Consider the following 21,473-nt stretch of genomic DNA (forward strand, 5'->3'; position numbering starts at 1 on the left):
TCAGTTTGGAAGGTCAGGAGAGATTATTTAAAGATTAAAGGAACCATCCAGAGTTTAGAGATTTTTTTAAGTGTTAGTTTAATTTTGAGCAGTCATGTGAAATTCTTTGATGATGAGCTTTTAAAGATCAATGCTCCTGAGAAGGGGAGGATGTGATAAAGCTAGATTACCTTAGAGTATAGAGTTAGTGTTATTCCCTGACCAGAAGTGTTGGGATAAAACCTTGAAGAGTTTCCTTAAAATGGAGTGCATTTAAGCTCAGATGTATAATAGCTCCAGAAAGAATCTATCTGCAATTCTAGTCTATAAATTAAAATCTCAATTGATTTAAACTTTTCAAGGTGTTAGACACAGGGACTCTGGTGTGATTAATGTATGAGTGTTGTCTTTGAGTATGATGAGAAGTATGCTTTAGTGTATGGTACCAGGCACATGCTTTGGTTATTATACAAAAGCTACTTTTGTTTTCACTTTATAAAGGAATGATTTGTGATTAATGGGATTATGTTTTTATGGTGTGTTTAAAAAGTGTTGAACTTATATTATAAGCAGTTATATTTTATCATCATTTATTTTATTAATAAACTTTTGTCTTATTGTTAACTCAAAATCTGCAGTCATGTATGCTTATCTTTCAGTGAGAAACCATTTTGTTAAACCAAAACAAAACAAAATGTATTCTATCAAGTCAAGTTTCAGTCTGGAATCTGACTGATCCAACAATAACATCTGCTGGGATCATAGCAAATTCAAAACATCTAAGAAATATTTAGATATTCATTTTTTTTGTGTTGCTGTATCAAGAGATGAAAAATGGGACTACTTTATTCAGATGTTTGTTGAACAGCATGGATGTTTTTTTCTCTATTCATTGACAGGATAAGGGCATTGCTGGCTAAGCAGCATTTATTGCCCATCCCTAATTGCCCAGCAGGCAGATAAGAGTCACCCATGTTATTGTGGGTCTGGATTTATGTGCAGATCAGACAAGGGTAAGGTTGGCAGTTTCCTTCCTTTAGGGTCATTGGTGAACACTTAGGAGTCTATGAGTCATTCCTGGCTTTGGAGTTTAAAATTGGCATAATTTAAACTATTGGCCAATTTTGAATTTGTTGTGTACCATGGCAACACAGCTCCACTATTTGTTTCACAACCAAATGTTACATTGTTCAGCACACTCTGTACTTTCAGTCAGTCCTTGCCAGCTTGCACTCCCTCTTAAAGGTACAGTACACACCTACACGTTCATAACACCACCCCCCTTAACAAGAATGGAACCATCATAATGAAAAGATGGCTTCATATTTTTTCTCTATTCCTTAACCACATTAACATGACACACATATGACTTTCGTCTAAGTTCATATTAATATCTTCCCATACATATGTATAGCATGGAATAGATACCTATCTCATCTAAACTTTATCAGTTAAATCCACGATAAGGTACCTGTGATTACATTCTTATGACCCACAACATGTATGATTTGTGAGTTAAAAGTATGTAACATAAGACTCCATAGAAATAGCTTCATATTCTTGCCTTTAAAGTGCTCAAAGAATGTAAGAGGATTGTGATCATGTACACAACTGTCTTTGACACATTGTTCATGATGTACACATTAAAATGTTGTAAGGCCAGTACCAAACTCAATAGATTTTTTTCAATCATGGAGTACTTCCTCTTGTGGATGTTGAGTTTCTTTGAAAAATAACCAACTGGCAGTTCAATTCCATCATCATCTTTCAATAGCTATACAGCTCCAGCTCCAATGTTACTAGCATCGCTGGCAACTTTGAAGGGTTTAAAAAAGTTTGGTGTAGCTAAAACTGGTGTGGTGGTTAATATTGCTTTTAAATTGTCAAAGGCCTCCTGGCATTGTTCGGTCCACTGAAAATTTGTGTTCTTCAGCAAATCTGTTAACAGTACCATTACACTGCTGAAGTTTGGAGCAAGCTTCCGAGAGAATCTGCTTAGTCTCAAAAATCGAAGCACTTCTTTCTTTGTTGGTCGTGGAAATTCCTCGATGGCCTTCAACTTTGCATTCTGTGGGGTCAACCTTCCATAACCGATGTTGTGATCCAAGAATGACACCTCTGCTTTCATGAATTCAGTTTTGTTTAAGTTTATTACCAGCTTTGCTTCTCTTGGTCTTTCAAAGAGCTCTGCCAACTGTACCATGTGATCTTTCATAAGATTACTACATCATTCAAATAGACTGCACAGTTTGTTAACCCACCCACAACTCTGTTCATGAGTCTTTGGAAAGTGGTGGGTGCATTCTTCATTCTAAAGGGCATCACTTTAAATTGATATAGCCCATTTGGGGTTACAAATGCAGAAATTTATTCCACTGTCTCTGATACAGGTACCTGCCAAAATAAGTCCAACTTCCTTGATACAGTCCTCCAATCTTGGTATTGGATATGAATCCGATTTTGTTACGGTGTTGACCTTCTGATAATCCACGCAAAATTGTGGAGTCCCATCTTGTTTGGGAACTAAGACTCCCCTCGCTCAGGCTTGGTTTGATGATATCCTCATCGAGCATGGCCTCCACCTCCTTCTGGACCTGTCTGGCTTTGAAAGGATTAAGCCGATATGGGTGTTGTTTTATCAGAACATTATTCCCTATGTTTACTTCATGTACAATAGTATTACTCGTTCCCATCTGATTCCTAGATATGCCCTCATACTGCAGTAACAAACCTTTTAACTGTGCTTTGTGGCCATGAGACAGGTAGTTTACTAACCTATCCCACTCCTTAAGGACTTCTTTTTAATAAATTTTGAGGCACATTAAAATCCACAACATGTGGATTTGATTCCTCACTCTGCAGGGCAATAACTAACACCTGTTTCACCAGTTCTTTCTCTCTACAATAATATGGTTTCAACATATTCACATGACATACCCAATACTGCTTTTTTTCTATCTGGCATCTTTACCAGATGGATTACCTGACTCAACTTTTTCTCAATTTGTTAGGGACCACTAAACCTGTCTTTGAAGGGATCTCCTATCACTGGTAACAGTACTAACACATCATCCCCTTGGGAAAATCTCAGAGCTTTTATCTGCCACCTGCTTCATTCTATGCTGTGCCCTGTTTAGGTTCTGTTTAGTTATCACACTGACTCGATTTAACTGCTCCCTCACTTCTGATATATAATCTAAGTTTGAGGTTTCTGAATTCGGTCCTGTCAATTTCTCTTTAATTAGTTTCAAAGGGCTTCTCAGTTCATGTCCGAATATTAACTCGAAAGGAGTAAGCTGAGTAGATTCATTTGGGGCATCTCCAGTGGCAAACAATACTAATGGGATACCTTTATCTCAATCATTCTAGTAATCCTGACAGTATGCTCTCAACATGATCTTCAAGGTCAATGCCATCTTCCTAAAGATCCCCAGGATTCAGGATGATAAACACTGGATTTAAAGTGCTGTGTACCTAAGCTATCCATGACCTCATTAAACAGCCTAACAGTAAAATCAGACCATCAGTCTGACTGAACCTCTCTGGGTATCACATACCGTGAGAAGAAAGCTACTAACTTCTCTACCACCTTTTTTACCATAATACTCCGCAATGGAATTGCCTCCGGAAATCTGGTAGACACATCCATTATGGTTAACAAGCACTGGTTCCCATTTTTAGTTCTTGGGAGGGAACCTACACAATCGATTATAACTCATGTGAAAAGTTCTTTGAATGTGGGAATTGACAACAAAGGTGATGATTTTATTACCACTTGTGGTTTACCTACCATTTGGCATGTATGACATGTACGGGAAAACCAAATCCTTGTGCATTGCAGGCCAATAAAAATGTTTTTATACCTTAGCCCGAGTCTTTCATACACCTAGGTGACCTTCTACAGGTAGGTCATGTGCTACCTGTAACACTTCCTGTCTGTAAGCTACCGGCAACACAGTCTGGTGCACTTAAGCCTATTTCTTGTCTGCACTAAGCTGCCATGGTCTCCATTTTTGTCTTAGGATTCTATCTTTCAGATAATAACCCTCCGGAATATTCTCTGCCTCCTTTTCTGAGTACGTATCCACATAAAAATCTTTTATCATCTTGTCTTTCTGTTGCAAGTCCATTAGCCTTTCAGGACGAAACACCTCTGTCTGACCCACTGCCTGTTCAGGTTTTTCGTGCACTATCACATCAAACCTCAACTCCTTCATCTTTCTCTTTAGTTTTTGCATCATAGAACATAGAACATTACAGCGCAGTACAGGCCCTTCAGCCCTCGATGTTGCGCTGACCTGTCATACCAATCTGAAGCCCATCTAACCTACACTATTCCATGTAAGTCCATATGCTTGTCCAATGACGACTTAAATGTACTTAAAGTTGACGAATCTACTACCATTGCAGGCAAAGAATTCCATACCCTTACTACTCTCTGAGTAAAGAAACTACCTCTGACATCTGTCCTATATCTATCACCCCTCAATTTAGAGGTATGCCCTTTCGTGCTCACAGATACCATACTTGGAAAAAGGCTCTCCCTGTCCACCCTATCTAACCCTCTGATTATCTTATATGTCTCTACTAAGTCACCTCTCAACCTTCTTCTCTCTAATGAAAACAGCCTCAAGTCCCTCAGCCTTTCCTCGTAAGACCTTCCCTCATACCAGGCAACATCCTAGTAAATCTCCTCTGCACCCTTTCCAAAGCTTCCACATCCTTCTTATAATGCGGTGACCAGAACTGTACACAATACTCCAAGTGCAGCCGCACCAGAGTTTTGTACAGCTGTAGCATAACCTCATGGTTCTGGAACTCGATCCCTCTATTAATAAAAACTAAAACACTGTATGCCTTCTTAACAACCCTGTCAACCTGGGTGGCAACTTTCAAAGATCTGTGTACATGGACACCGAGATCACTCTGCTCATCTACACTACCAAGAATCTTACCATTAGCCCAGTACTTTGCATTCTGGTTACTCCGACCAAAATGAATCACCTCACCCTTGTCCGCATTAAACTCCATTTGCCACCTCTTAGCCCAGCTCTGCAGCTTATCTATGTCTCTCTGTAACCTACTACATCCTTTGTCACTATCCACAACTCCACCGAACTTAGTGTCATCTGCAAATTTACTAACCCACCCTTCTATGCCCTCATCCAGGTCGTTTATAAAAATGACGAACAGCAGTGGACCCAACACCGACCCTTGTGGTACACCACTAGTAACTGGACTCCAGGATGAACATTTCCCATCAACCACCACTCTCTGTCTTCTTTCAGCAAGCCAATTACTGATCTAAACTGCTGTATCTCCCACAATCCCATTCCTCCGCATTTTGTACAATAGCCTACTGTGGGGAACCTTATCAAACGCCTTGCTGAAATTCATATACACCACATCAACCGGTTTACTCTCATCTACCTGTTTGATCACCTTCTCAAAGAACTCAATAAGGTTTGTGAGGCACGACCTACCCTTCACAAAACCGTGCTGACTATCCCAAATCAAATTATTCTTTTCTAGATGATTATAAATCCTATCTCTTATAACCTTTTCCAACACTTTACCAACAACTGAAGTAAAGCTCACTGGTCTATAATTACCAGGGTTGTCTCTACTCCCCTTCTTGAACAGGGGAACCACATTTGCTATCCTCCAGTCTTCTGGCACTATTCCTGTAGACAATGACGATTTAAAGATCAATGCCAAAGGGTCGGCAATCTCCTCCCTGGCTTCCCAGAGGATCCTAGGATAAATCCCATCCGGCCCAGGGGATTTATCTATTTTCACACTCTGCAGGATTTCTAATACCTCTTCCTTGTGAACCTCAATCCCACCTAGTCCAGTAGCCTGTATCTCAGTATTCTCCTCGACAACTTTGTCGTCTTCTAGAGTGAATACTGTCAAAAATATTCATTTAGTGCTTCCCCTTATCTCCTCTGACTCCACACACAACTTCCCACTACTATCCTTGATTGGCCCTAATCTTACTCTCGTCATTCTTTTATTCCTTAAATACCTATAGAAAGCCTTAGGGCTTACCCTGATCCTATCCGCCCAACAACTTCTCATGTCTCCTCCTGGCTCTTCTGAGCTCTCTCTTTAGGTCTTTCCTGGCTACCTTGTAGCCCTCAAGCACCCTAACTGAGCCTTCACATCTTATCCTAACATAAGCCTTCTTCTTCCTCTTGACCAGAGATTCCACTTCCTTCGTAAACCCCGGCTCCCGCACTCTACGGCTTCCTCCCTGCCTGGCAGGTACATACTTATCTAGAACACACAGGAGCTTTTCCTTGAATAAGATCCACATTTCTAATGTGCCCATCCCTTGCAGTTTCCTTCCCCATCCTATGCTTCCTAAATCTTGCCTTTCCCCCAGCTGCCCAGTGGTATACACCTATCCCTTTCTATTACTAAAGTCAATATAACAGAATTGTGATCACTATCACCAAAGTGCTCACCTACTTCCAAGTCTAACACCTGGCCGGGCTCATTACCCAGTACCAAATCTAATGTGGCTTCACGCCTTGTTGGCCTGTCTACATACTGTGTCAGGAAGCCCTCCTGCACACACTGGACAAAAACTGATCCATCTATAATACTCATACAATAGTGTTCCCAGTCAATATTTGGAAAGTTGAAGTCCCTCATGACAACTACTCTGTCTCTCTCACCCCTATCGAGAATCATCTTTGCTATCCTATCCTCTACATCTCTGGAACTATTTAGGGGTCCATAGAAAACTCCCAACAGGGTGACCTCTCTTTTCCTGTTTCTAACCTCAGCCCATACTACCTCAGTTGATGAGTCCCCAAAAATGCTTTCTGCAATTGGTAATACTGTCCTTGACCAACAATGCCACACCTCCCCCTCTTTTAGCATCTTCTCTGCTCTTACTGAAACATCTAAATCCTGGAACTTACAACAACCATTCCTGTCCCTGCTCTATCCATGTCTCCAAAATGGCCACAACAGCGAAGTCCCAGGTACCAACCCATGCTGCAAGTTCACCCACCGTATTCCGGATGCTCCTGCACAGTCTGGGAAAATACCAGGATATTTTTCTTTTAACTCAGTTTCTTGGTCTTCCTCGGGCTTCTCCACAACAAGGGGTGTCATTTCCACTTTGGATCCTGCCAAGTCATTCCCAAGAACAAATTGGATTTCTAGAACTGACACTCTGTCAATCACTTCCACTGTTACTTCCCCAGTCTTGAGTTGGCACTCCAACCTGATTGTACATTGTCCAACTATCCCACAAATTGCTACACTCTCAGATAATAGATCTGAAAGAGTGCAAATTCGCTCATCTCTTATTATTAGAGACTGGTTAGATCCTGCATCTCTCACAATTATAACTTCTTGCCCTTCTCCCCCTGTTCTTTCTGAGTAAACTTTACACACAGAGGCAAATTTTTTATAGAGATCAGGCACTAATTCCATACCCAGCCCTTGCCTAGGCTGTGCACTCTCATGCAGCTGCTCAGCTTTTCTTAGGGTTTCTTTTACTACTTTCATTAATGCCACTGGCTTAGCTTCTTTTTTTAACATCTTTTCCCACTGTGACCAGCACTGTGACTATACGTGTCCCACTTTACCACAGTGGAAACAGCTGGGGCCTTTCACCTCCTTTCCACCCTCTCGAGCTTCATTTTTAACCTGTGGTAAACACTTAATAGTGTTCTCCACTCCTTGTTTCGTAGTGTAGGATCTCCCCTTCTCCCAACTTCTATCCCTTACAGGACGAAATTCTGGCCAGAAGCTTGTATTATGCACCAACATGTATTCATCTGCTAATTCTGCTGCCCTTCTCATTTCTTGAGCTTTCTGTACATCCACGTGAATCCTCATCATTCCTGGAAATGAGTTTTTAAACTCCTCCAGCAGAATAATCTCCCTTAGAGCCTCATAGGTCTTATCTATTTTTTAAGGCCCGCACCCATCTATCAAAATGACCATGTTTAAATCTTTCGAACTCAACATAAGTTTGACTTGGTTCCTTCTTTATGTTCCTGAACCGCTGTCTACACGCTTCTGGTACTAATTCATATGCATTTAAAATAGCCTGTTTGACCTCTTCATAATCTCTCTAACACAAAGCAAATACCTCATTAGCTCTGCCTACTAGTTTAGTCTGAACTAGCATTACCCATAAATCCTTGAACCACCACATCTGTCTAGCCAATTTTTCAAATGAAATACAGAAGGTTTTGACACCTTTCTCATCAAAATGTGGCAGGATTTTGACATATTTGTGTATATGTCTGTTTTAACCTTCTGTTTTAATCTCCATCTGTTCACTTGACTTTGCTGACTAAGTTGCAATTTCTCAAGTTCAAATTCTCTCTTTTTCCTCAGCTACGAACCTTCTCCCTCTTTCTTTTTCTTCTCTCTCTTTCTCTCTCCCTTTCTTCTTCTTTCTCTTTGCTCAGTGAAGAACTTTCTCTCTCTCTTCTTCCTTTCTCTCTTCCTTTCTCTCTCCCTTTGTTTATCTTCGAATTCCATTTTTCTCCATTGTAATTTAAGTTTTTCTAACTCCATTGCACTTGTCTGTCTCTCTGACACATCTATGTGTTTGTGTAATTCTGTTATAATTTCCACTTTACTTTTGTCCTTGGTTAAACCCAATTCTAACCTCTTTGCTAATTCTAAAAGTATGGTCTTTTCTTTTCTTTCTAAACTTTCTTAGCAAATTTGGGAATCATCTTCAAATCCCAGAACCTCTTTAGCAATTTTAAGAGCCATTTCTCTCACTTTTAATTTAACCAACCACAAATCACTGAAATTAAACAAATTGTCTCACTAATTTTTATTTAAAGCTCTAGAACACTAACCTGCAAGTGTATAAATTTAGTGGGCTTTTCTCATCCCCAAATCTACTCAAATCTGTCCAAATCTCAGGCTGGATCTGTCTAAACCTATACAAACCATGAATCTGATATCTAAACTGTTCAAATCCTGGTGAAGTACCTCCAAACTGTTATAACATGGAGTAAATCCTTCTGCTAATTTAAACCAGACACACAGAAAAGCTCACCTTACGCCTTAATCTGAAATTTCAAGTGGCAAAGAACTATCCCAAATATCACTACTTAATGAAAAAAATAATAATTTTATTCTTTAAGTCCAAAAGAAAACATCAGACAACAACTATTTATGACTCCTTTATCTTAAACCTATCTTTTACCTCCCATTCTACAATACTGGTCTGATTAAAAATCCCGATTAAGATTTACAAAAAAAAAAATCAGGTTTCAAAACGAGCCAGCGACATCGATGTTCCTTTGTAGATTTTTCTTTGTAGATTTTCTTGGGTTGTGTTTTCTTTGGTCTTCTGTTGCACAGATTTCTTATGGATAGGTACCTTTCAGGGAGCTATTCTGCTAGCAGTCAGTTGGTGCTTGGCTGCTCTTTGCCATTCTCCCCAACTATTCAAAATACCCGATTTTATATATTTCAAAACATTGGACTATCTCATTGGTTTGATGTCATCAAAACATTTAAATTCAAATTCAATTGGATTTTCATATCTTGGTGCATAACTTAAATGGATTGGCCAAATTTGAATTTATTGTGTACCATGGCAATGCAGCTCAAGCTAATTGTTTCACAACAAAATGTTATATTTTTAAATTGTTCAGCACAATCTGTGCTTTCAATCAGTCCTTCCCACTCTCTCTTAAAGGTACAGGACACACCTATACTTTCATAACACTAGACAGCATTTATTGTCCATCCCTAATTGCCCAGAGGGCAGTTAAGAGTCACCCACATTATTGTGGGTCTGGAGCCATATGTAGGGCAGACCAGGTAAGGATAGCAGTTTCCTTCCCTTAAGGGTATTAGTGAACAAAGAGGAATCCATGAGTCTTCACAAAAGGTGCCAAACATAACCTTCAGAAACAGAACATAGAACATAGAATATTACAGCACAGTACAGGTCCTATGGCCCTTGAAGTTGTGCCAACCTGTGGAACCAATCTGAAGCCCATCTAACCTACACTATTTCATTTTCATACATACATCTATCCAATGACCATTTAAATGCCCTTAAAGTTGGCGAGTCTACTACTGTTGCAGACAGTACATTCCATGCCCCTACTACTCTCTGAGTAATGAAACTACCTCTGACGTCTGACCTATATATACTACCCCTCAATTTAAAGCTATGTCCCCTCGTGCGAGGCATCACCATCTGAGGAAAAACGGTTTCACTGTCCACCCTATCTAACCCTCTGATTACCTTATATGTCTCAATTAAGTCGCCTCTCAACCTTCTTCTCTCTAATGAAAACAGCCTCAGGTCCCTCAGTCTTTCCTCATAAGACCTTCCCTTCATACTAGGCAACATTCTAGTAAAGCTCCTCTGAATCCTTTCCAAAACTTCCACATCCTTCCTATAATGTGGTGACCAGAACTGTACACAATACTCCAAATGTGGCTGCACCAGAGTTTTGTACAGCTGCAGCATGATCTCATGTTTCTGAAACTCAGTCCCTCTACCAGTAAACGCAAACTCACCGCATGCCTTCTTAACAACCCTATCTACCTGGGTGGCAAATTTCAAGGATCTATTTACCTGGACACCCAGATCTCTCTGCTCATCTACACTACCAAGAATCTTACCAATAGCCCACTACATTGCATTCCTGTTACTCCTTACAAAGTGAATCACCTCACACTTTTCCGCATTAAACTCCATTTGTCACCTCTCAACCCAGCTCTGCAGCTATGTCTCTCTGTAATCTACAACATTCTTCATCACTTTCCACAACTCTACTGACCTTGGTGTTATTTGCAAGTTTATTAACCCATCCTTCTATGCCCTCATCCAGGTTATTTATATTAATGACAAACAACAGTGGACCCAAAACAAATCCTTGTGGTACCTCACTAGCAACTGAATTCCAGGATGAATTTAAAGTAAACAAAATACTGACATCTGACAGAGGTTCACCAGAAAAGTACAAAGTGACAAAGGTAAGAATACACGTGATTACCAATCGTATTTTGGGTTGTAGAATTAAAGAAAGAAAATGATGCTGGGAATTAATGGGAATAAAGCCTGACAGATCACCAGGACCTGATAATCTTCTTTAGTACTAAAGGAGGCAGAATTGAAAATATTGAATGTTTGTTGTCTATCTTCTGTAGCCTCTGGAACAGTTCCTACACATTGGAGATGGTAAATATAACCCCACTATTTAACGAGGGAAGGAGGAGTAGGAATGTGGAGAACTACATACCAGTTATCCTAATATCAGTAATGGGAAAAATGCTAGAGTCTGTTATAAAAGAACATGATAGCAGAACATTTAGAAACCATTAAAGGCGGTTGGACAAAGACAGGATAGTTTTGGTGAAAGCCATTCTTGCTTAACAAGATATAACTAGTTTTGAGGATATAACTAGTAGAATAGATTAGGAGAACTAGTAGATATGGTATGTTTGGATATATTGAGAAATGTAGACATACAAAGGTGTCAGCGAGTTTTGAGAAGATTTGTAGCTCAGGTTGAGGTTCTGGATGTAGGTTTGCTCACTGATCTGGAAGGTTCATTTCCAGACGTTTTGAACTACAGATGTAACCAAAATGCACAAACGAAGCTGCATCAGAACATTATTCCAACAAACCACCACACACTGCAGCACAGAGGAAGTACGCAGAGCAGAGGAAAATCACCTATACAATATATTCAAAAAGAACGGGTACCCAATGAACACAGTCTGCAAATTTCTCAGCAACAAATCCAAACAAGCAGACAAAACGCGTCTAGAAAACCTAGCCACTCTCCCCCACATCAACGACATCTCGGAAATGACTGCCAGACTACTCAGACCCCTTGGCATCATGGTAGCCCACAAACCCACCAACACACTAAAACAGCAGCTAATGAACTTGAAAGACCCTATACAGACAACAAGCAAAACTAATGTTATTTACAAAATACCGTGCAAGAACTGTAACAAACACTACATTGGACAAACAGGCAGAAAACTAGCCACCAGGATACATGAACATCAACTAGCCACAAAATGGCATGACGCTCTTCACTAGCATCCTTACATACAGAGGAAGAAGGACACCACTTTGACTGGGACAACATATTCCTTCTAGGACAAGCCAAACAGAGACACGCACAAGAATTCCTAGAAGCATGGCATTCCAACCGGAACTCTATCAACAAACACATTGAGTTAGACCTCATCTACCACCCCGTGAGAAAAAGAACAGGAAATGACATCACCACAGGAAATGATGTCAGCACAAGAAAAGGCATCACCAACCCAAAGAAACCCAAACATATAAATAGAAAGCAGGAATTATCAACAGTGCTTAGCCCGGAGGCCCACTGAAGATGTTACCTAGTAGGGTGACAAAACATCTGGAAATGAACCTACCAGCTCGGCAAGCAAACCTACATCCACATACAAAGGTGTCCTTGCAAAACCAGTCAATGAAAGTAGACTGGTAGGTGCCTTCATTGCAAGTGGATATAAGTTCAGAAGAACAGATGTCTTATTGATGTTATAGAGGGCCTTGGTGAGACCAAGGATGTTGGGTATTGCACCAATTTTGTTGTTCCTACCTAATAAAGGATATACTTGCTATAGATGGAATGCAGCAGAGGTTCACAAGGCTGACTCTGGGGATGACAGTCTACACTATCAGAAGAGACTGGTTCAGCAGGGTCAGTATTCGCTAATGTTTGGAAGGATGAGAGGGATTCTGATTGAAACAGTCGAGACAGATTAGATGCAGGGAGAATATTTACCTTGGTTGTGGAGATTAGAAGCAAGGGACACTGTCTCAGGATATACTATTTATATTATGTTATTTAGGACTGAGATGAAGAAAGACTTCTTCACTTGAAGGATAATGAACAAAGAACAAAAAAAAAACAAAGAAAATTTACAGCCCAGGAACAGGCCCTTCAGCCCTCCAAGCCTGTGCCAATACAAATCCATGGTCTAAACTTATCATCTAATTCCGAAGGATCTGTATCCCTCTGCTCCCCACCGACTCATGCGTCTGTCCAGACACACTTTAAATGAATCTACCATGCCTGCCTCTACTACCTGCTAGCAATGCGTTCCAGGCAACTACTACCCTCTGTGTAAAGTACTCTCTGCGTGTATCCCCCTAAACCTTTCTCCTCTCACCTTGAATGTGTGACCTCTCATTATCGAATCCCTCACCCTGGGAAAAAGCTTATCTCTGTCCACCCTGTCTATACCCTTCATGATTTTGTAGACCTCAATCAGGACCCCCCTCAATCTCCTGTTTTCTAATGAAAACAATCCTAACCTACTCAACCTCTCTTCATAGCTAGCACCTTCCATACCAGGCAACATCCTCGTAAACCTTCTCTGCACCCTCTCCAAAGTGTCCACATTTGTTTGGTAATGTGGTGACCAGAACTGTACAATGCTGTGCAATTTTAACATGACCTGCCAACTGTTACACTCAATAGCCCATCCGATGAAGGCAAGCATACCATATGCCTTCTTGACCATTCTATCCACCTGTGCAGGCACCTTCAGGGTACAATGGACCTGAACTCCCAGATCTCTGCCCTTTAGTGAGCAAAATTAGGGCGCATGGTATTGGGGGCAAATTACTAACTTGGATTGAAAGTTGGTTGGCTGATAGGAAACAAAGAGTAGTGATAAACGGCTCCATTTCAGAATGGCAGCACTGACCGCAGGGATCAGTGCTGGGACCGCAGCTTTTTACAATATATGTTAATGATATAGAAGATGGCATTAGTAATAACATTGACAAATTTGCTGATGATACTAAGCTGGGTGGGCAGAGTGAAATGTGAAGAGGATGTTAGGAGATTACAGGGTGACCTGGACAAGTTAGGTGAGTGGGCAGATGCATGGCAGATGCAGTTTAATGTGGATAAATGTATGGTTATCCACTTTGGTGGCAAGAACAGGAAGGCAGATTACTACCTAAATGGAATCAATTTAGGTAAAGGGGCAGTACAGAGAGATCTGTGTGTTCTTGTACACCACTCAATAAAGGTAAGCATGCAGATATAGCAGGTAGTGAAGAAGGCTAATAGTATGCTGGCCTTCATAACAAGAGGGATTGAATATAGAAGCAAAGAGGTTCTTCTGCAGCTGTACAGGGCCCTGGTGAGACCACACCTAGAGTACTGTGTGCAGTTCTGGTCTCCAAATTTGAGGGAAGACATTCTGGCTATTGAGGGAGTGCAGCATAGGTTCACGAGGTCAATTCCTGGAATGGCGGGATTACCTTACACTGAAAGACTGAAGCGACTGGGCTTGTATACCCTTGAGTTTAGAAGACTGAGAGGGGATATGATTGAGACATATAAGATTATTAAAGGATTGGACACTCTGGCAGCAGGAAACATGTTTCCGCTGATGGGTGAGTGCCAAACCAGAGGACACAGCTTAAAAATACGTGGTAGACCATTTAGGACAGAGATGAGGAGAAACTTCTTCACCCAGAGAGTGGTGGCTGTGTGGAATGCTCTGCCCAAGAGGGCAGTGGAGGCCCAGTCTCCGGATTCATTTAAGAAAGAGTTGGATAGAGCTCTCAAGGATAGTGGAATCAAGGGTTATGGAGATAAGGCAGGAACAGGATACTGATTAAGGATAATCAGCCATGATCATATTGAATGGTGGTGCAGGCTCGAAGGGCAGAATGGCCTACTCCTGCACCTATTGTCTATTCTGGGTCATATTAGATATGGGTTTGGAAGGTGCTCTTTAAGGAGTCTTGGTGAATTTCTGCAGTGTGTCTTCTAGAAGATACACACTGATTCCTATCCTCAGATATTTTAGTTGTGATCGTCCTTTCGTATTGAGGCTTCCAGCCTGTCACATTACTGTTTCTTATTCCTTTGAATACTCCATGCTTCATGTTATTGTTGAATGCCCTGATTGAGCCATGAAGACCACTGGGGATGAATATTGCCCCAGAAACATTCATATTAAGGCTTCTGGCGCTCTGTTTGAGTGTTTCTTTCAGAAAACTTTACTCTAGTTAATACTCAGAGTCTATCCACATTTAATATATTGGCATATTTTAGTAATTTAAAGGCAAGCAATTAAAAGGATGGCAGAGTGGCTCAGGGGCGGCAAGGTGGCTCAGTGGTTAGTGCTGCTGCCTCACAGCACCAGGATCCAAGGTCCGATTCTAGCCTCGGGTGACTGTCTATGTGGAGGTTGCACATGTGTCTGCAAGGGTTTCTTCCGGGTGCTCCGGTTTCCTCCCACAGTCCAAAGATGTGCAGGTCAGTGAATTGGCCATGCTAAATTGCCCATAGTGTTAGGTGCATTAGTCAGAAGGAAATGGGTCTGGGTGGGTTGCTCTTCGGAGGGTCGTTGTGGACTTGTTGGGCCAAAGGCCCTGTTTCCACACTGTAGGGAATCTAATCTAATCTAACTAGGAATCTACAAGTGGAATATTTGCAATTTTGCTTATAGTCTGTTAAATTTTATTATATATTCTTCTCCAGAATATTCACCACTTCAAACGTTCTTCAGTGTCCAGTTCTTCTGAGATTACTTAACACCTGGACTTTCTCCGAAGACGATTCAACATTACCAAGGCTATCCTTTAAAGTCATACAATATAAAAGAGGTCCTTCTGCCCATCAGGTTTCTCCTGCTAAAGCTGCACTAAATCTACACTAGTCTCACTTTATAGCGCTCGGCCTATGGTCTTGAATGTTGTGACATTTTAAGTGTTCTTTCAAGTACTTATTAAAGGTTGTGAGATTACCTGCCTCAACTACCCTTCTAGGCAGAGCACTCTAGACTCCCAGCATCCTCTGGGTGAATTTATTTTCCTCCTTTCCCTCTCAACATCCAAACTTTAACCTTAAAATTATGTCCCCTTGTTATTGAGTCTTTGACTAAGGGAAACAGCTGCTTTCTATTCACCCTGCTGATGCTCCTCATAATCTTGTCCACCTCTATTAGATCTCCCCTCAACTGTCTTTATTCCAAAAAAAAACTCAAGATTATCCCGCCTCTCTTTATAGCTAAAGGGCTCCATCCCAGGCAACAATTTGGTGAATCTCCTCTGCACTCTTTTCAGTGCAATTACATCATTCGATAGTGTAGGGCCCAGAACCGCACACAGTACTCTAAGTATGACCTAAACAAAGTCTAATACAGCTCCAACAAAACCTCCCTGCTCTAATAATACATGCCTCAACTGACAAAGGCGTGCCATATGCCATATTCTTATCTACCTGATTAACCTACCCTGCTACCTTCAGGATATCTGGACAGATACCCCAAGATCCCTCTGTTCCTCTGAGCTTCCTTGTATCCCGCCATTCAGTGAATAGACTTTTGGCTTGTTACATCTCCCAAAATGCAACTCCCTCATAATTATAGACTTAAATTGCATGTGCCATTAATACGTCTATCTGACCAATCTGTTTATGTCCTTGTATTTTTTTGTCTTGTTAAGCGAATAAACTGTGTCCACATATCCACTCATTTCTTTCATGATCACAAGGTTCAAATTCACAAAACATCAGAGGGAAGTCAGATTCTAACACTTTGCACTTGGTTGCAGACAGTCTTCTCCAAAGTTACTGCAATACTAATCTTCTGGAATAACTCTGAATTTCCAATCTGCACCTAAAGCATCCATCCTCTCCTGCCAATGTCAATCTGGATCCAAGTCATTCCGTGAGACAGAAACCAAGACACCTTTATTTATGGATAGACCTCATTAACTACCAAACGTTACAGCTCCTTCCACACACCAGCCCCACACGTTCATAATTTAGATAAAGGCATTGGATTTGAAATCCACTGGATCTCTCTGCGCAGGTTTCAATAGTGCTGCCTAGGTTTGTTTCCTTGCCTGATATGAGCCCAGTGTCTGCCCAATCCACTTTCTAAACAAACGAGCCCTCTTGTGGGCACAGTGGTAGTGTCCCTACCGCAGACCAGAAAGCTCAGGTTCATGTCCCATCTGCTCCAGAAGTGTGTATTAACATATCTGAACAGGTTAATTAGAAAAATGGGTTAATAATAAAAACAAACTCTGTTTAGAGATGATATTAACAACTCTGGAATAGGCCTCCTGGCTTAGAGGTAGGGACATTAACAACAGTCTTCATGTTCCTGGTTTAGATATCATCCTAAACAAACAGCTCAAAAATGTTATTACACACTTCCGACTAGGGGGAATTTGAACCCAGAGTCACCTGGTTCACAGGTAGGAATACTATCACTGCACCAGAAGAGCCATTATGTCCTTGCTTTATGCCCACTCAGTCAAATTAGCCCTAATTGCAGTAATTGCTAGTGCTGTTTGCCTAATGAAACCTTCACCATTAATTTTTTTGGTTTTGGGATAAGCCATTATCTCTTTGCTTGGACAGGGATGTCATCCTATCATTATCAACCAATACATTCTATGTCTCAGCTATATTATCACCTGCTTTCACAAATTATTTGAATTTCTTTCCTAAATGTATTCTGGGTAGATGTTGAAAAATTGTGTTTTGCAGAAACACTGGTTGGACTTAGTTTACTACACTGATGAGTACAGATGTTAGATGCAAGGGTCAAGATCAGAGACTTTGAAATACTGCAAAATATCAGATGGAGTATTAAAGACAGACTTCTTTGTTGATCCTGTTGCTATGCAGAAACTAGTATGGAAAGATTGGCTGTCTAATGGCTCAAATTATGAGATCTGTCAGAGCTGCTCACAGTGACTACCATGAACTTATTTATTTGACTGAGAAGAAATAGCAGAGCTTTCCATTAGTAGAAACTTTTTCCGAACCATCTTCTCCTAATTCCCATAGTAAAACAGGCAGCAAAACCAAAAACATTTACATTGGCAAAGCTACCAAAAAAATCATTACTCAAAAAGTATTATGAGGTCTTAATAATTCTTTCTGCCAATCTCCAACCTTGGCATCTAGAAATAAATAAAACAACAGAGAAATAATAAAGGAGCTTTCAAAATGAAATGGCCTGTGAACAGTGCATGCAAAAACCAAATAAGCGCTCTTTACAAAACAACTTTTGCTTTTAATAGAAGTAGCAATGGAGTATCATTCACCAAAATGATATTGACTTTTCCAGTGCCTTATTCAAATAAGCTTCACCATCAAGTACTTGGCTATTGCTAGTCAAACAATGAAAAGTGGAAAATATCTCATTCAAGACAAATGTAAGCAGGAATATTTTGTCCATTTGCTAAGACATTGGAAACTAAGGTTCTATCTGTCTGCTTAGGAAGGAGTTGCCAACTTTGCTTTGATGTATTCTTGGAAACTTGATCATGTTGAATGAATCATGTGACAATTAATCACATGACCATTGTCCACAATTTGTAAATTTTTATCTTATATATGTTCAATCACTGGCATTGGCAGACTCACATTCATAAAGAGTGTCCTCAATAGTACATAAAAAGAATTGAACAAAAATACAATTTTTCTCGACACTTCAAGTCCTTACTTGAAATTGTAAATCAGTAACACCCCGAGTCCAAAATCCTGGATTAGTGACTTTACTTTTCATTCCCACAAAATGGCATTTCTGCAATGCCTGTATTTTGTCACATTCCCCTCAAGAAGATGTACATGAAAATTACCGAATTTACCAAATTCTCTCATTGAAATTATCGGTGTAATTTTGATTTTTGTAAATTCTACTCGAACATGAATCAGAATTCAAAGTAAATAGAATATAGATACTTGTCACTTTTCAGCTGAAGCCTAGATATTGTCCAGGTCTTGTTAAATTTGGACATGGACTAGTTCAGTATTTGAGGAATCGCAAATGATGCTGAACATTTTGCAATAATCAATGGAAATCCACACACCTGAACTGATAATGAAGGAAAGGTAATTAATGAAGCAGCTAGGAAACTACCCTGTGGAACTCCTGCAGCAATATCCTAGAGTTAAGATGGCTGACCTCCAACAATTATAGCCATCTTCCGATAGAATCATAGATCTTTACAGTACAGGAGGCCATTTGACCCATTGTATCTATACCAGTTCCTGAAAGAGTCTTCCAGACATTCCCATTCTCTGGTCCTATCTTTGTAGTGCTCTAAATTCATTACTTACTAATACATATTCAATTCTCTTTTGAAGTGTCCTTTGAAATCCACCTCTAACCCTCTGACAGTGCATTCCAAATCCTAATGACTCTCTGAATAAAGACATTTCTCCTCATCTCACTCCTAGCTCCTTTGATGATAATCTTGAAATTGTGACCACCAGTTACTGACATACCAACTAGTGAAAGCAGAATATCCTTTTTTACCCTGTCAAAATTGTTCATAACTTTGAACACCTCAATAAGGTCATCTGCTTCAAGAAGAATAAGCCCAATTTCTACCATCTTTCCTTGTAACTCAAATCCCTCATTTCTGGTATCATTCTAATAAATCTCCTTTGCACCCTTTCCAGGGGTTTAACAGCCTTCCTTAAATAAAGTGACCAGAACTGAACACAGTACTCCAATGTGGTTTCACATTTGGAGAGGTGTAACTTGCTTGCTTTTAAACCCTATATCTCTATTTGTAACCTAAAGATCCTACAAGCCTTCTGAATACCTGTTTCAACTTGCCTGGCCACATTAAGAGAATTATGCACTTGAACCCTGAGGTCCTCTGCTCCTGTACACCCCTCAAACTTCTACCATTGAAACTATGTGCCAGATATGATTCCAACTAATGGAAAGTGTTCCCTTTGATTCTCATTGACTCTGGTTTTGCTAGGGCTCCTTGATATCATACATGAGTCAAATGTGGCCTTGATTGCAAGCTCCCTTCTAAGCCACTCATCATTCTGACTTGGAAATATATCACTATTCCTTCAGCGTCAGAAGCCCTGGAAACTTCGACTCTAATGACATTGTGGGTACATTTACACCAAATGGACTGCAGTAATTCAAGAAGGCAACAATTCATCATCTTCTCAAAGGCAATTAGAGATGGGCAACAGATGCTGGCCTAGTCAGAGATGGCTACATCCCATGAGTAAATGAAAAAAACAGTACATGCAGTTTGCTAGTTTTTCAGTTAGATAATGGCCTGTCCATTGGAGGGATTTCTTTTCAATCTAATTATATTTTAATCTATTCTTGAATATAAAAAAAATAATTACAAAATGCTCAAAAGAAATTCAAATATCAATTATAGAAAAAAAGTATCAAATTGTATTAGATATAGAAATTCAAAGTTATTGCGCTCTTCAGAAACTACAAATTGTGTTGCATGAAAAAATAAGTGCACTTGAAAAATACAAATTTTGTTCAATTTTCTGGTCCCTGTGATGTGCCATTTATTGTGGGCTTTACATATCTACATCAAGAGAAAACATGATTAGATTAGATTCCCTACGGTGTGAAAACAGGCCCTTTGGCCCAACAAGTCCACATTGACCCTCGTGGGCGGCACGGTGGCACAGTGGTTAGCACTGCTGCCTCGCAGCGCCAGAGACCCGGGTTCAATTCCCGACTCAGGCGACTGACTGTGTGGAGTTTGCACGTTCTCCTCGTGTCTGCGTGGGTTTCCTCCGGGTGCTCCGGTTTCCTCCCACAGTCCAAAGATGTGCAGGTTAGGTGAATTGGCCATACTAAATTGCCTGTAGTGTTAGGTAAGGGGTAAATGTAGGGGTATGGGTGGGTTTCGCTTCGGCGGGTCGGTGTGGACTTGTTGGACCGAAGGCCCTGTATCCACACTGTAATCTAATCTAATCTAATCTAATCTAATCTAATCTAATCGAATAGTAACCCACTCAGACCCGTTTCCCTCTGATTAATGCATGTAATACTATGGACAATTTAGCATGGCCAATTCACCTGACCTGCACATCTTTGGACTGTGGGAGGAAACCAGAGCACCTGGAGAAAACCCACGCAGACATAGGGAGAATGTGCAAAATCCACACAGACAGTCACCCAAGGCTGGAATCAAACCTGGGACCATGGTGCTGTGAGGCAGCAGTGCTAACCACTGAGCCACCGTGCTGCCCCATGGAACCGTTAATTATATGTATATCGTTTATTTAATTTTGACCATTAATATGGAAAGTCAACAATACACAGTTTCAATAAAATTAAAATTGTCACTAAACAATTGTTAAAGATCATATTTGCCCAGTAATACATCATGCTTTATCAAATTGCTAATTTATTACAGTACCAGCAGTGCTTTATGCAAATCTTGAGAATGAAACTTCCATCACAGGCAAAAACATGGCAAACAATTTGCTTATATTTTTCTTTGCAGAACATATGCAATTTGCCTTATTGCAGACTCTAGCCAAAAGCAAAATGCACATTTCTGAGAAAAAGGCCATGTCATTGCCCTTTGCATGCAAAAGAAACACTTAAATTTATACAGCACCTTTCACAACTTCAGGATGTCCTGAAATGCTTAACAGCCAATGATTTATTTTTAAAACGTGATAGAAATGGCCAAAATAAATTTTAAAGAAAGCGTC

At 40.3% G+C, this 21,473-nt stretch overlaps 1 long non-coding RNA gene across 1 annotated transcript in view; it reads left to right on the top strand.

The window, feature by feature from the left end:
- Positions 1-21,473, top strand: part of LOC148151352 (uncharacterized) — a 124,277-nt gene that overhangs the window by 63,092 nt on the left and 39,712 nt on the right. The window contains exon 3 of the long non-coding RNA XR_015754553.1: positions 10,824-10,968. This is a non-coding gene — a long non-coding RNA (uncharacterized LOC148151352). The remainder of the gene's footprint in view (positions 1-10,823; positions 10,969-21,473) is intronic.

This window comes from Chiloscyllium plagiosum, unplaced genomic scaffold (genome assembly GCF_037043375.1).
Source record: "Chiloscyllium plagiosum isolate Xiang-an unplaced genomic scaffold, Cpla_swu_hap1 HiC_scaffold_3, whole genome shotgun sequence".
NCBI classification, from domain to species: domain Eukaryota; kingdom Metazoa; phylum Chordata; class Chondrichthyes; order Orectolobiformes; family Hemiscylliidae; genus Chiloscyllium; species Chiloscyllium plagiosum.